The sequence below is a fragment of the Vicia villosa genome, linkage group LG3, assembly GCF_029867415.1.
Source record: "Vicia villosa cultivar HV-30 ecotype Madison, WI linkage group LG3, Vvil1.0, whole genome shotgun sequence".
NCBI lineage: Eukaryota > Viridiplantae > Streptophyta > Magnoliopsida > Fabales > Fabaceae > Vicia > Vicia villosa.
In genome coordinates this window covers 74,552,871-74,565,871 of record NC_081182.1, presented here as the reverse complement: position 1 = coordinate 74,565,871, position 13,001 = coordinate 74,552,871, and positions in this window count along the sequence as shown.

Below are 13,001 nucleotides of genomic sequence, written 5' to 3'. Positions count from 1 at the left end.
AGACAGTTCCGCAGACTCTGCCTCCAAAAAAATTAATTTTATGTTGCTATATAAATAAGTGAAAATTATTTTTATGTTTTTATTTATTTATCATAGACTAATATTTTTTTCACCACTTTTTTTTAACCATATTTTTTATATAGTCTTATTGAAAAAATGTGTGAGATTAGTGGAAAATTGTTTGAAAGATAGTTGACTCTCTGCTGTATAACTAGACTTGTTTGAAATAAAATATTTTTGAGTTTAGTGGAAAATTGTAATCCGATTTTTTTTTCTATCTCCCTCTCTAAAAATGCAATCTCTTTCATTTTACTTTTCTCACATTTTGTATATTTTTATATTTGAATTTTTAAAGTGGGAAATTTGTTTTATCTTATTGTGTATATTTTAAATTATTTTGAATATATTTTTTTAATATTGATATTTTATTTTTATTTAAATTATATAATTTCTTTTCATAATATAATTCTTTTAATTTTTTTTGGGAGATTCTTTTCATAATATTCATTTTAAAAAAATAACATACAAATTATTTATGCCTTACTCATCTGTAAAAAAAATCTCATGTAATTTATGAAATTTTATTTTAATGGTTTGTTTATTGTGTGGCCGAGACTCAATTGTTGTCACCATGTTTTCTTATTTTCTCAATAGAACAATCATGATTATTCATGGGAATACTTAAAGACATAAACACTTTTATGTGTATTAAAACACAAAGATAATGTAGTTATCAATTATAAAAAAATAAAGAGAAAAAAACATGTTGTTAGACACATGTTTTTATTTTTGTGAGTGGTAGATTGTTGAATAAAAACTGAAAGGTAAATTATCAAAATGCATTCCATTAATAATTTGTATCAAAGATCTCAAATTAAAAAGATCTCTAAATTATAAAATTAGATATATTATTTTTATTTGTATTTTAATTAGGGTAACCATTAAAATTATTTTATATATTTAAGGGTAATGGTTTTTTAGTTGAATTTTTTTAAATAATATAAATAATTTTAGATTAATTACAATTTTTTACAAGCAAAACTTATCATTCATAGAGTACGAGAGTATTCTTGCCCAAAATCTTGCCCAAAAACAAAAGACAATTTAAAAGGAGAACGAATTGTCTTCTGTGTTTCACAATCATCCTGCCTTAAACAGGAATACAGAGGATTCATAACCTATAAAAATTAAAATGGCTTAAATAGGAAACATAGGATACAAAACTTATAAAAACATTAAAAGTTCAAATATCTCTTATAATTCTCCATTTCCAAAATATAGTTTTGATAAACCTCACTATATTTTTGAGTTTTTTTATCCCTATCTGTTTCTTGGCTTTTATGAAGTTTTCACCATAATGCAACAGAAGAACAAACGTGGCAGAAAACACATGACATGTCCAGATTTGAATGAATAATCTCTCTTCTTCTCAATTAATATTTATCAGGAAGACAGTTCCGCAGACTCTGCCTCCAAAAAAATTAATTTTATGTTGCTATATAAATAAGTGAAAATTATTTTTATGTTTTTATTTATTTATCATAGACTAATATTTTTTTCACCACTTTTTTTTAACCATATTTTTTATATAGTCTTATTGAAAAAATGTGTGAGATTAGTGGAAAATTGTTTGAAAGATAGTTGACTCTCTGCTGTATAACTAGACTTGTTTGAAATAAAATATTTTTGAGTTTAGTGGAAAATTGTAATCCGATTTTTTTTTCTATCTCCCTCTCTAAAAATGCAATCTCTTTCATTTTACTTTTCTCACATTTTGTATATTTTTATATTTGAATTTTTAAAGTGGGAAATTTGTTTTATCTTATTGTGTATATTTTAAATTATTTTGAATATATTTTTTTAATATTGATATTTTATTTTTATTTAAATTATATAATTTCTTTTCATAATATAATTCTTTTAATTTTTTTTGGGAGATTCTTTTCATAATATTCATTTTAAAAAAATAACATACAAATTATTTATGCCTTACTCATCTGTAAAAAAAATCTCATGTAATTTATGAAATTTTATTTTAATGGTTTGTTTATTGTGTGGCCGAGACTCAATTGTTGTCACCATGTTTTCTTATTTTCTCAATAGAACAATCATGATTATTCATGGGAATACTTAAAGACATAAACACTTTTATGTGTATTAAAACACAAAGATAATGTAGTTATCAATTATAAAAAAATAAAGAGAAAAAAACATGTTGTTAGACACATGTTTTTATTTTTGTGAGTGGTAGATTGTTGAATAAAAACTGAAAGGTAAATTATCAAAATGCATTCCATTAATAATTTGTATCAAAGATCTCAAATTAAAAAGATCTCTAAATTATAAAATTAGATATATTATTTTTATTTGTATTTTAATTAGGGTAACCATTAAAATTATTTTATATATTTAAGGGTAATGGTTTTTTAGTTGAATTTTTTTAAATAATATAAATAATTTTAGATTAATTACAATTTTTTACAAGCAAAACTTATCATTCATAGAGTACGAGAGTATTCTTGCCCAAAATCTTGCCCAAAAACAAAAGACAATTTAAAAGGAGAACGAATTGTCTTCTGTGTTTCACAATCATCCTGCCTTAAACAGGAATACAGAGGATTCATAACCTATAAAAATTAAAATGGCTTAAATAGGAAACATAGGATACAAAACTTATAAAAACATTAAAAGTTCAAATATCTCTTATAATTCTCCATTTCCAAAATATAGTTTTGATAAACCTCACTATATTTTTGAGTTTTTTTATCCCTATCTGTTTCTTGGCTTTTATGAAGTTTTCACCATAATGCAACAGAAGAACAAACGTGGCAGAAAACACATGACATGTCCAGATTTGAATGAATAATCTCTCTTCTTCTCAATTAATATTTATCAGGAAGACAGTTCCGCAGACTCTGCCTCCAAAAAAATTAATTTTATGTTGCTATATAAATAAGTGAAAATTATTTTTATGTTTTTATTTATTTATCATAGACTAATATTTTTTTCACCACTTTTTTTTAACCATATTTTTTATATAGTCTTATTGAAAAAATGTGTGAGATTAGTGGAAAATTGTTTGAAAGATAGTTGACTCTCTGCTGTATAACTAGACTTGTTTGAAATAAAATATTTTTGAGTTTAGTGGAAAATTGTAATCCGATTTTTTTTTCTATCTCCCTCTCTAAAAATGCAATCTCTTTCATTTTACTTTTCTCACATTTTGTATATTTTTATATTTGAATTTTTAAAGTGGGAAATTTGTTTTATCTTATTGTGTATATTTTAAATTATTTTGAATATATTTTTTTAATATTGATATTTTATTTTTATTTAAATTATATAATTTCTTTTCATAATATAATTCTTTTAATTTTTTTTGGGAGATTCTTTTCATAATATTCATTTTAAAAAAATAACATACAAATTATTTATGCCTTACTCATCTGTAAAAAAAATCTCATGTAATTTATGAAATTTTATTTTAATGGTTTGTTTATTGTGTGGCCGAGACTCAATTGTTGTCACCATGTTTTCTTATTTTCTCAATAGAACAATCATGATTATTCATGGGAATACTTAAAGACATAAACACTTTTATGTGTATTAAAACACAAAGATAATGTAGTTATCAATTATAAAAAAATAAAGAGAAAAAAACATGTTGTTAGACACATGTTTTTATTTTTGTGAGTGGTAGATTGTTGAATAAAAACTGAAAGGTAAATTATCAAAATGCATTCCATTAATAATTTGTATCAAAGATCTCAAATTAAAAAGATCTCTAAATTATAAAATTAGATATATTATTTTTATTTGTATTTTAATTAGGGTAACCATTAAAATTATTTTATATATTTAAGGGTAATGGTTTTTTAGTTGAATTTTTTTAAATAATATAAATAATTTTAGATTAATTACAATTTTTTACAAGCAAAACTTATCATTCATAGAGTACGAGAGTATTCTTGCCCAAAATCTTGCCCAAAAACAAAAGACAATTTAAAAGGAGAACGAATTGTCTTCTGTGTTTCACAATCATCCTGCCTTAAACAGGAATACAGAGGATTCATAACCTATAAAAATTAAAATGGCTTAAATAGGAAACATAGGATACAAAACTTATAAAAACATTAAAAGTTCAAATATCTCTTATAATTCTCCATTTCCAAAATATAGTTTTGATAAACCTCACTATATTTTTGAGTTTTTTTATCCCTATCTGTTTCTTGGCTTTTATGAAGTTTTCACCATAATGCAACAGAAGAACAAACGTGGCAGAAAACACATGACATGTCCAGATTTGAATGAATAATCTCTCTTCTTCTCAATTAATATTTATCAGGAAGACAGTTCCGCAGACTCTGCCTCCAAAAAAATTAATTTTATGTTGCTATATAAATAAGTGAAAATTATTTTTATGTTTTTATTTATTTATCATAGACTAATATTTTTTTCACCACTTTTTTTTAACCATATTTTTTATATAGTCTTATTGAAAAAATGTGTGAGATTAGTGGAAAATTGTTTGAAAGATAGTTGACTCTCTGCTGTATAACTAGACTTGTTTGAAATAAAATATTTTTGAGTTTAGTGGAAAATTGTAATCCGATTTTTTTTTCTATCTCCCTCTCTAAAAATGCAATCTCTTTCATTTTACTTTTCTCACATTTTGTATATTTTTATATTTGAATTTTTAAAGTGGGAAATTTGTTTTATCTTATTGTGTATATTTTAAATTATTTTGAATATATTTTTTTAATATTGATATTTTATTTTTATTTAAATTATATAATTTCTTTTCATAATATAATTCTTTTAATTTTTTTTGGGAGATTCTTTTCATAATATTCATTTTAAAAAAATAACATACAAATTATTTATGCCTTACTCATCTGTAAAAAAAATCTCATGTAATTTATGAAATTTTATTTTAATGGTTTGTTTATTGTGTGGCCGAGACTCAATTGTTGTCACCATGTTTTCTTATTTTCTCAATAGAACAATCATGATTATTCATGGGAATACTTAAAGACATAAACACTTTTATGTGTATTAAAACACAAAGATAATGTAGTTATCAATTATAAAAAAATAAAGAGAAAAAAACATGTTGTTAGACACATGTTTTTATTTTTGTGAGTGGTAGATTGTTGAATAAAAACTGAAAGGTAAATTATCAAAATGCATTCCATTAATAATTTGTATCAAAGATCTCAAATTAAAAAGATCTCTAAATTATAAAATTAGATATATTATTTTTATTTGTATTTTAATTAGGGTAACCATTAAAATTATTTTATATATTTAAGGGTAATGGTTTTTTAGTTGAATTTTTTTAAATAATATAAATAATTTTAGATTAATTACAATTTTTTACAAGCAAAACTTATCATTCATAGAGTACGAGAGTATTCTTGCCCAAAATCTTGCCCAAAAACAAAAGACAATTTAAAAGGAGAACGAATTGTCTTCTGTGTTTCACAATCATCCTGCCTTAAACAGGAATACAGAGGATTCATAACCTATAAAAATTAAAATGGCTTAAATAGGAAACATAGGATACAAAACTTATAAAAACATTAAAAGTTCAAATATCTCTTATAATTCTCCATTTCCAAAATATAGTTTTGATAAACCTCACTATATTTTTGAGTTTTTTTATCCCTATCTGTTTCTTGGCTTTTATGAAGTTTTCACCATAATGCAACAGAAGAACAAACGTGGCAGAAAACACATGACATGTCCAGATTTGAATGAATAATCTCTCTTCTTCTCAATTAATATTTATCAGGAAGACAGTTCCGCAGACTCTGCCTCCAAAAAAATTAATTTTATGTTGCTATATAAATAAGTGAAAATTATTTTTATGTTTTTATTTATTTATCATAGACTAATATTTTTTTCACCACTTTTTTTTAACCATATTTTTTATATAGTCTTATTGAAAAAATGTGTGAGATTAGTGGAAAATTGTTTGAAAGATAGTTGACTCTCTGCTGTATAACTAGACTTGTTTGAAATAAAATATTTTTGAGTTTAGTGGAAAATTGTAATCCGATTTTTTTTTCTATCTCCCTCTCTAAAAATGCAATCTCTTTCATTTTACTTTTCTCACATTTTGTATATTTTTATATTTGAATTTTTAAAGTGGGAAATTTGTTTTATCTTATTGTGTATATTTTAAATTATTTTGAATATATTTTTTTAATATTGATATTTTATTTTTATTTAAATTATATAATTTCTTTTCATAATATAATTCTTTTAATTTTTTTTGGGAGATTCTTTTCATAATATTCATTTTAAAAAAATAACATACAAATTATTTATGCCTTACTCATCTGTAAAAAAAATCTCATGTAATTTATGAAATTTTATTTTAATGGTTTGTTTATTGTGTGGCCGAGACTCAATTGTTGTCACCATGTTTTCTTATTTTCTCAATAGAACAATCATGATTATTCATGGGAATACTTAAAGACATAAACACTTTTATGTGTATTAAAACACAAAGATAATGTAGTTATCAATTATAAAAAAATAAAGAGAAAAAAACATGTTGTTAGACACATGTTTTTATTTTTGTGAGTGGTAGATTGTTGAATAAAAACTGAAAGGTAAATTATCAAAATGCATTCCATTAATAATTTGTATCAAAGATCTCAAATTAAAAAGATCTCTAAATTATAAAATTAGATATATTATTTTTATTTGTATTTTAATTAGGGTAACCATTAAAATTATTTTATATATTTAAGGGTAATGGTTTTTTAGTTGAATTTTTTTAAATAATATAAATAATTTTAGATTAATTACAATTTTTTACAAGCAAAACTTATCATTCATAGAGTACGAGAGTATTCTTGCCCAAAATCTTGCCCAAAAACAAAAGACAATTTAAAAGGAGAACGAATTGTCTTCTGTGTTTCACAATCATCCTGCCTTAAACAGGAATACAGAGGATTCATAACCTATAAAAATTAAAATGGCTTAAATAGGAAACATAGGATACAAAACTTATAAAAACATTAAAAGTTCAAATATCTCTTATAATTCTCCATTTCCAAAATATAGTTTTGATAAACCTCACTATATTTTTGAGTTTTTTTATCCCTATCTGTTTCTTGGCTTTTATGAAGTTTTCACCATAATGCAACAGAAGAACAAACGTGGCAGAAAACACATGACATGTCCAGATTTGAATGAATAATCTCTCTTCTTCTCAATTAATATTTATCAGGAAGACAGTTCCGCAGACTCTGCCTCCAAAAAAATTAATTTTATGTTGCTATATAAATAAGTGAAAATTATTTTTATGTTTTTATTTATTTATCATAGACTAATATTTTTTTCACCACTTTTTTTTAACCATATTTTTTATATAGTCTTATTGAAAAAATGTGTGAGATTAGTGGAAAATTGTTTGAAAGATAGTTGACTCTCTGCTGTATAACTAGACTTGTTTGAAATAAAATATTTTTGAGTTTAGTGGAAAATTGTAATCCGATTTTTTTTTCTATCTCCCTCTCTAAAAATGCAATCTCTTTCATTTTACTTTTCTCACATTTTGTATATTTTTATATTTGAATTTTTAAAGTGGGAAATTTGTTTTATCTTATTGTGTATATTTTAAATTATTTTGAATATATTTTTTTAATATTGATATTTTATTTTTATTTAAATTATATAATTTCTTTTCATAATATAATTCTTTTAATTTTTTTTGGGAGATTCTTTTCATAATATTCATTTTAAAAAAATAACATACAAATTATTTATGCCTTACTCATCTGTAAAAAAAATCTCATGTAATTTATGAAATTTTATTTTAATGGTTTGTTTATTGTGTGGCCGAGACTCAATTGTTGTCACCATGTTTTCTTATTTTCTCAATAGAACAATCATGATTATTCATGGGAATACTTAAAGACATAAACACTTTTATGTGTATTAAAACACAAAGATAATGTAGTTATCAATTATAAAAAAATAAAGAGAAAAAAACATGTTGTTAGACACATGTTTTTATTTTTGTGAGTGGTAGATTGTTGAATAAAAACTGAAAGGTAAATTATCAAAATGCATTCCATTAATAATTTGTATCAAAGATCTCAAATTAAAAAGATCTCTAAATTATAAAATTAGATATATTATTTTTATTTGTATTTTAATTAGGGTAACCATTAAAATTATTTTATATATTTAAGGGTAATGGTTTTTTAGTTGAATTTTTTTAAATAATATAAATAATTTTAGATTAATTACAATTTTTTACAAGCAAAACTTATCATTCATAGAGTACGAGAGTATTCTTGCCCAAAATCTTGCCCAAAAACAAAAGACAATTTAAAAGGAGAACGAATTGTCTTCTGTGTTTCACAATCATCCTGCCTTAAACAGGAATACAGAGGATTCATAACCTATAAAAATTAAAATGGCTTAAATAGGAAACATAGGATACAAAACTTATAAAAACATTAAAAGTTCAAATATCTCTTATAATTCTCCATTTCCAAAATATAGTTTTGATAAACCTCACTATATTTTTGAGTTTTTTTATCCCTATCTGTTTCTTGGCTTTTATGAAGTTTTCACCATAATGCAACAGAAGAACAAACGTGGCAGAAAACACATGACATGTCCAGATTTGAATGAATAATCTCTCTTCTTCTCAATTAATATTTATCAGGAAGACAGTTCCGCAGACTCTGCCTCCAAAAAAATTAATTTTATGTTGCTATATAAATAAGTGAAAATTATTTTTATGTTTTTATTTATTTATCATAGACTAATATTTTTTTCACCACTTTTTTTTAACCATATTTTTTATATAGTCTTATTGAAAAAATGTGTGAGATTAGTGGAAAATTGTTTGAAAGATAGTTGACTCTCTGCTGTATAACTAGACTTGTTTGAAATAAAATATTTTTGAGTTTAGTGGAAAATTGTAATCCGATTTTTTTTTCTATCTCCCTCTCTAAAAATGCAATCTCTTTCATTTTACTTTTCTCACATTTTGTATATTTTTATATTTGAATTTTTAAAGTGGGAAATTTGTTTTATCTTATTGTGTATATTTTAAATTATTTTGAATATTTTTTTTAATATTGATATTTTATTTTTATTTAAATTATATAATTTCTTTTCATAATATAATTCTTTTAATTTTTTTTGGGAGATTCTTTTCATAATATTCATTTTAAAAAAATAACATACAAATTATTTATGCCTTACTCATCTGTAAAAAAAATCTCATGTAATTTATGAAATTTTATTTTAATGGTTTGTTTATTGTGTGGCCGAGACTCAATTGTTGTCACCATGTTTTCTTATTTTCTCAATAGAACAATCATGATTATTCATGGGAATACTTAAAGACATAAACACTTTTATGTGTATTAAAACACAAAGATAATGTAGTTATCAATTATAAAAAAATAAAGAGAAAAAAACATGTTGTTAGACACATGTTTTTATTTTTGTGAGTGGTAGATTGTTGAATAAAAACTGAAAGGTAAATTATCAAAATGCATTCCATTAATAATTTGTATCAAAGATCTCAAATTAAAAAGATCTCTAAATTATAAAATTAGATATATTATTTTTATTTGTATTTTAATTAGGGTAACCATTAAAATTATTTTATATATTTAAGGGTAATGGTTTTTTAGTTGAATTTTTTTAAATAATATAAATAATTTTAGATTAATTACAATTTTTTACAAGCAAAACTTATCATTCATAGAGTACGAGAGTATTCTTGCCCAAAATCTTGCCCAAACACAAAAGACAATTTAAAAGGAGAACGAATTGTCTTCTGTGTTTCACAATCATCCTGCCTTAAACAGGAATACAGAGGATTCATAACCTATAAAAATTAAAATGGCTTAAATAGGAAACATAGGATACAAAACTTATAAAAACATTAAAAGTTCAAATATCTCTTATAATTCTCCATTTCCAAAATATAGTTTTGATAAACCTCACTATATTTTTGAGTTTTTTTATCCCTATCTGTTTCTTGGCTTTTATGAAGTTTTCACCATAATGCAACAGAAGAACAAACGTGGCAGAAAACACATGACATGTCCAGATTTGAATGAATAATCTCTCTTCTTCTCAATTAATATTTATCAGGAAGACAGTTCCGCAGACTCTGCCTCCAAAAAAATTAATTTTATGTTGCTATATAAATAAGTGAAAATTATTTTTATGTTTTTATTTATTTATCATAGACTAATATTTTTTTCACCACTTTTTTTTAACCATATTTTTTATATAGTCTTATTGAAAAAATGTGTGAGATTAGTGGAAAATTGTTTGAAAGATAGTTGACTCTCTGCTGTATAACTAGACTTGTTTGAAATAAAATATTTTTGAGTTTAGTGGAAAATTGTAATCCGATTTTTTTTTCTATCTCCCTCTCTAAAAATGCAATCTCTTTCATTTTACTTTTCTCACATTTTGTATATTTTTATATTTGAATTTTTAAAGTGGGAAATTTGTTTTATCTTATTGTGTATATTTTAAATTATTTTGAATATTTTTTTTAATATTGATATTTTATTTTTATTTAAATTATATAATTTCTTTTCATAATATAATTCTTTTAATTTTTTTTGGGAGATTCTTTTCATAATATTCATTTTAAAAAAATAACATACAAATTATTTATGCCTTACTCATCTGTAAAAAAAATCTCATGTAATTTATGAAATTTTATTTTAATGGTTTGTTTATTGTGTGGCCGAGACTCAATTGTTGTCACCATGTTTTCTTATTTTCTCAATAGAACAATCATGATTATTCATGGGAATACTTAAAGACATAAACACTTTTATGTGTATTAAAACACAAAGATAATGTAGTTATCAATTATAAAAAAATAAAGAGAAAAAAACATGTTGTTAGACACATGTTTTTATTTTTGTGAGTGGTAGATTGTTGAATAAAAACTGAAAGGTAAATTATCAAAATGCATTCCATTAATAATTTGTATCAAAGATCTCAAATTAAAAAGATCTCTAAATTATAAAATTAGATATATTATTTTTATTTGTATTTTAATTAGGGTAACCATTAAAATTATTTTATATATTTAAGGGTAATGGTTTTTTAGTTGAATTTTTTTAAATAATATAAATAATTTTAGATTAATTACAATTTTTTACAAGCAAAACTTATCATTCATAGAGTACGAGAGTATTCTTGCCCAAAATCTTGCCCAAAAACAAAAGACAATTTAAAAGGAGAACGAATTGTCTTCTGTGTTTCACAATCATCCTGCCTTAAACAGGAATACAGAGGATTCATAACCTATAAAAATTAAAATGGCTTAAATAGGAAACATAGGATACAAAACTTATAAAAACATTAAAAGTTCAAATATCTCTTATAATTCTCCATTTCCAAAATATAGTTTTGATAAACCTCACTATATTTTTGAGTTTTTTTATCCCTATCTGTTTCTTGGCTTTTATGAAGTTTTCACCATAATGCAACAGAAGAACAAACGTGGCAGAAAACACATGACATGTCCAGATTTGAATGAATAATCTCTCTTCTTCTCAATTAATATTTATCAGGAAGACAGTTCCGCAGACTCTGCCTCCAAAAAAATTAATTTTATGTTGCTATATAAATAAGTGAAAATTATTTTTATGTTTTTATTTATTTATCATAGACTAATATTTTTTTCACCACTTTTTTTTAACCATATTTTTTATATAGTCTTATTGAAAAAATGTGTGAGATTAGTGGAAAATTGTTTGAAAGATAGTTGACTCTCTGCTGTATAACTAGACTTGTTTGAAATAAAATATTTTTGAGTTTAGTGGAAAATTGTAATCCGATTTTTTTTTCTATCTCCCTCTCTAAAAATGCAATCTCTTTCATTTTACTTTTCTCACATTTTGTATATTTTTATATTTGAATTTTTAAAGTGGGAAATTTGTTTTATCTTATTGTGTATATTTTAAATTATTTTGAATATTTTTTTTAATATTGATATTTTATTTTTATTTAAATTATATAATTTCTTTTCATAATATAATTCTTTTAATTTTTTTTGGGAGATTCTTTTCATAATATTCATTTTAAAAAAATAACATACAAATTATTTATGCCTTACTCATCTGTAAAAAAAATCTCATGTAATTTATGAAATTTTATTTTAATGGTTTGTTTATTGTGTGGCCGAGACTCAATTGTTGTCACCATGTTTTCTTATTTTCTCAATAGAACAATCATGATTATTCATGGGAATACTTAAAGACATAAACACTTTTATGTGTATTAAAACACAAAGATAATGTAGTTATCAATTATAAAAAAATAAAGAGAAAAAAACATGTTGTTAGACACATGTTTTTATTTTTGTGAGTGGTAGATTGTTGAATAAAAACTGAAAGGTAAATTATCAAAATGCATTCCATTAATAATTTGTATCAAAGATCTCAAATTAAAAAGATCTCTAAATTATAAAATTAGATATATTATTTTTATTTGTATTTTAATTAGGGTAACCATTAAAATTATTTTATATATTTAAGGGTAATGGTTTTTTAGTTGAATTTTTTTAAATAATATAAATAATTTTAGATTAATTACAATTTTTTACAAGCAAAACTTATCATTCATAGAGTACGAGAGTATTCTTGCCCAAAATCTTGCCCAAACACAAAAGACAATTTAAAAGGAGAACGAATTGTCTTCTGTGTTTCACAATCATCCTGCCTTAAACAGGAATACAGAGGATTCATAACCTATAAAAATTAAAATGGCTTAAATAGGAAACATAGGATACAAAACTTATAAAAACATTAAAAGTTCAAATATCTCTTATAATTCTCCATTTCCAAAATATAGTTTTGATAAACCTCACTATATTTTTGAGTTTTTTTATCCCTATCTGTTTCTTGGCTTTTATGAAGTTTTCACCATAATGCAACAGAAGAACAAACGTGGCAGAAAACACATGACATGTCCAGATTTGAATG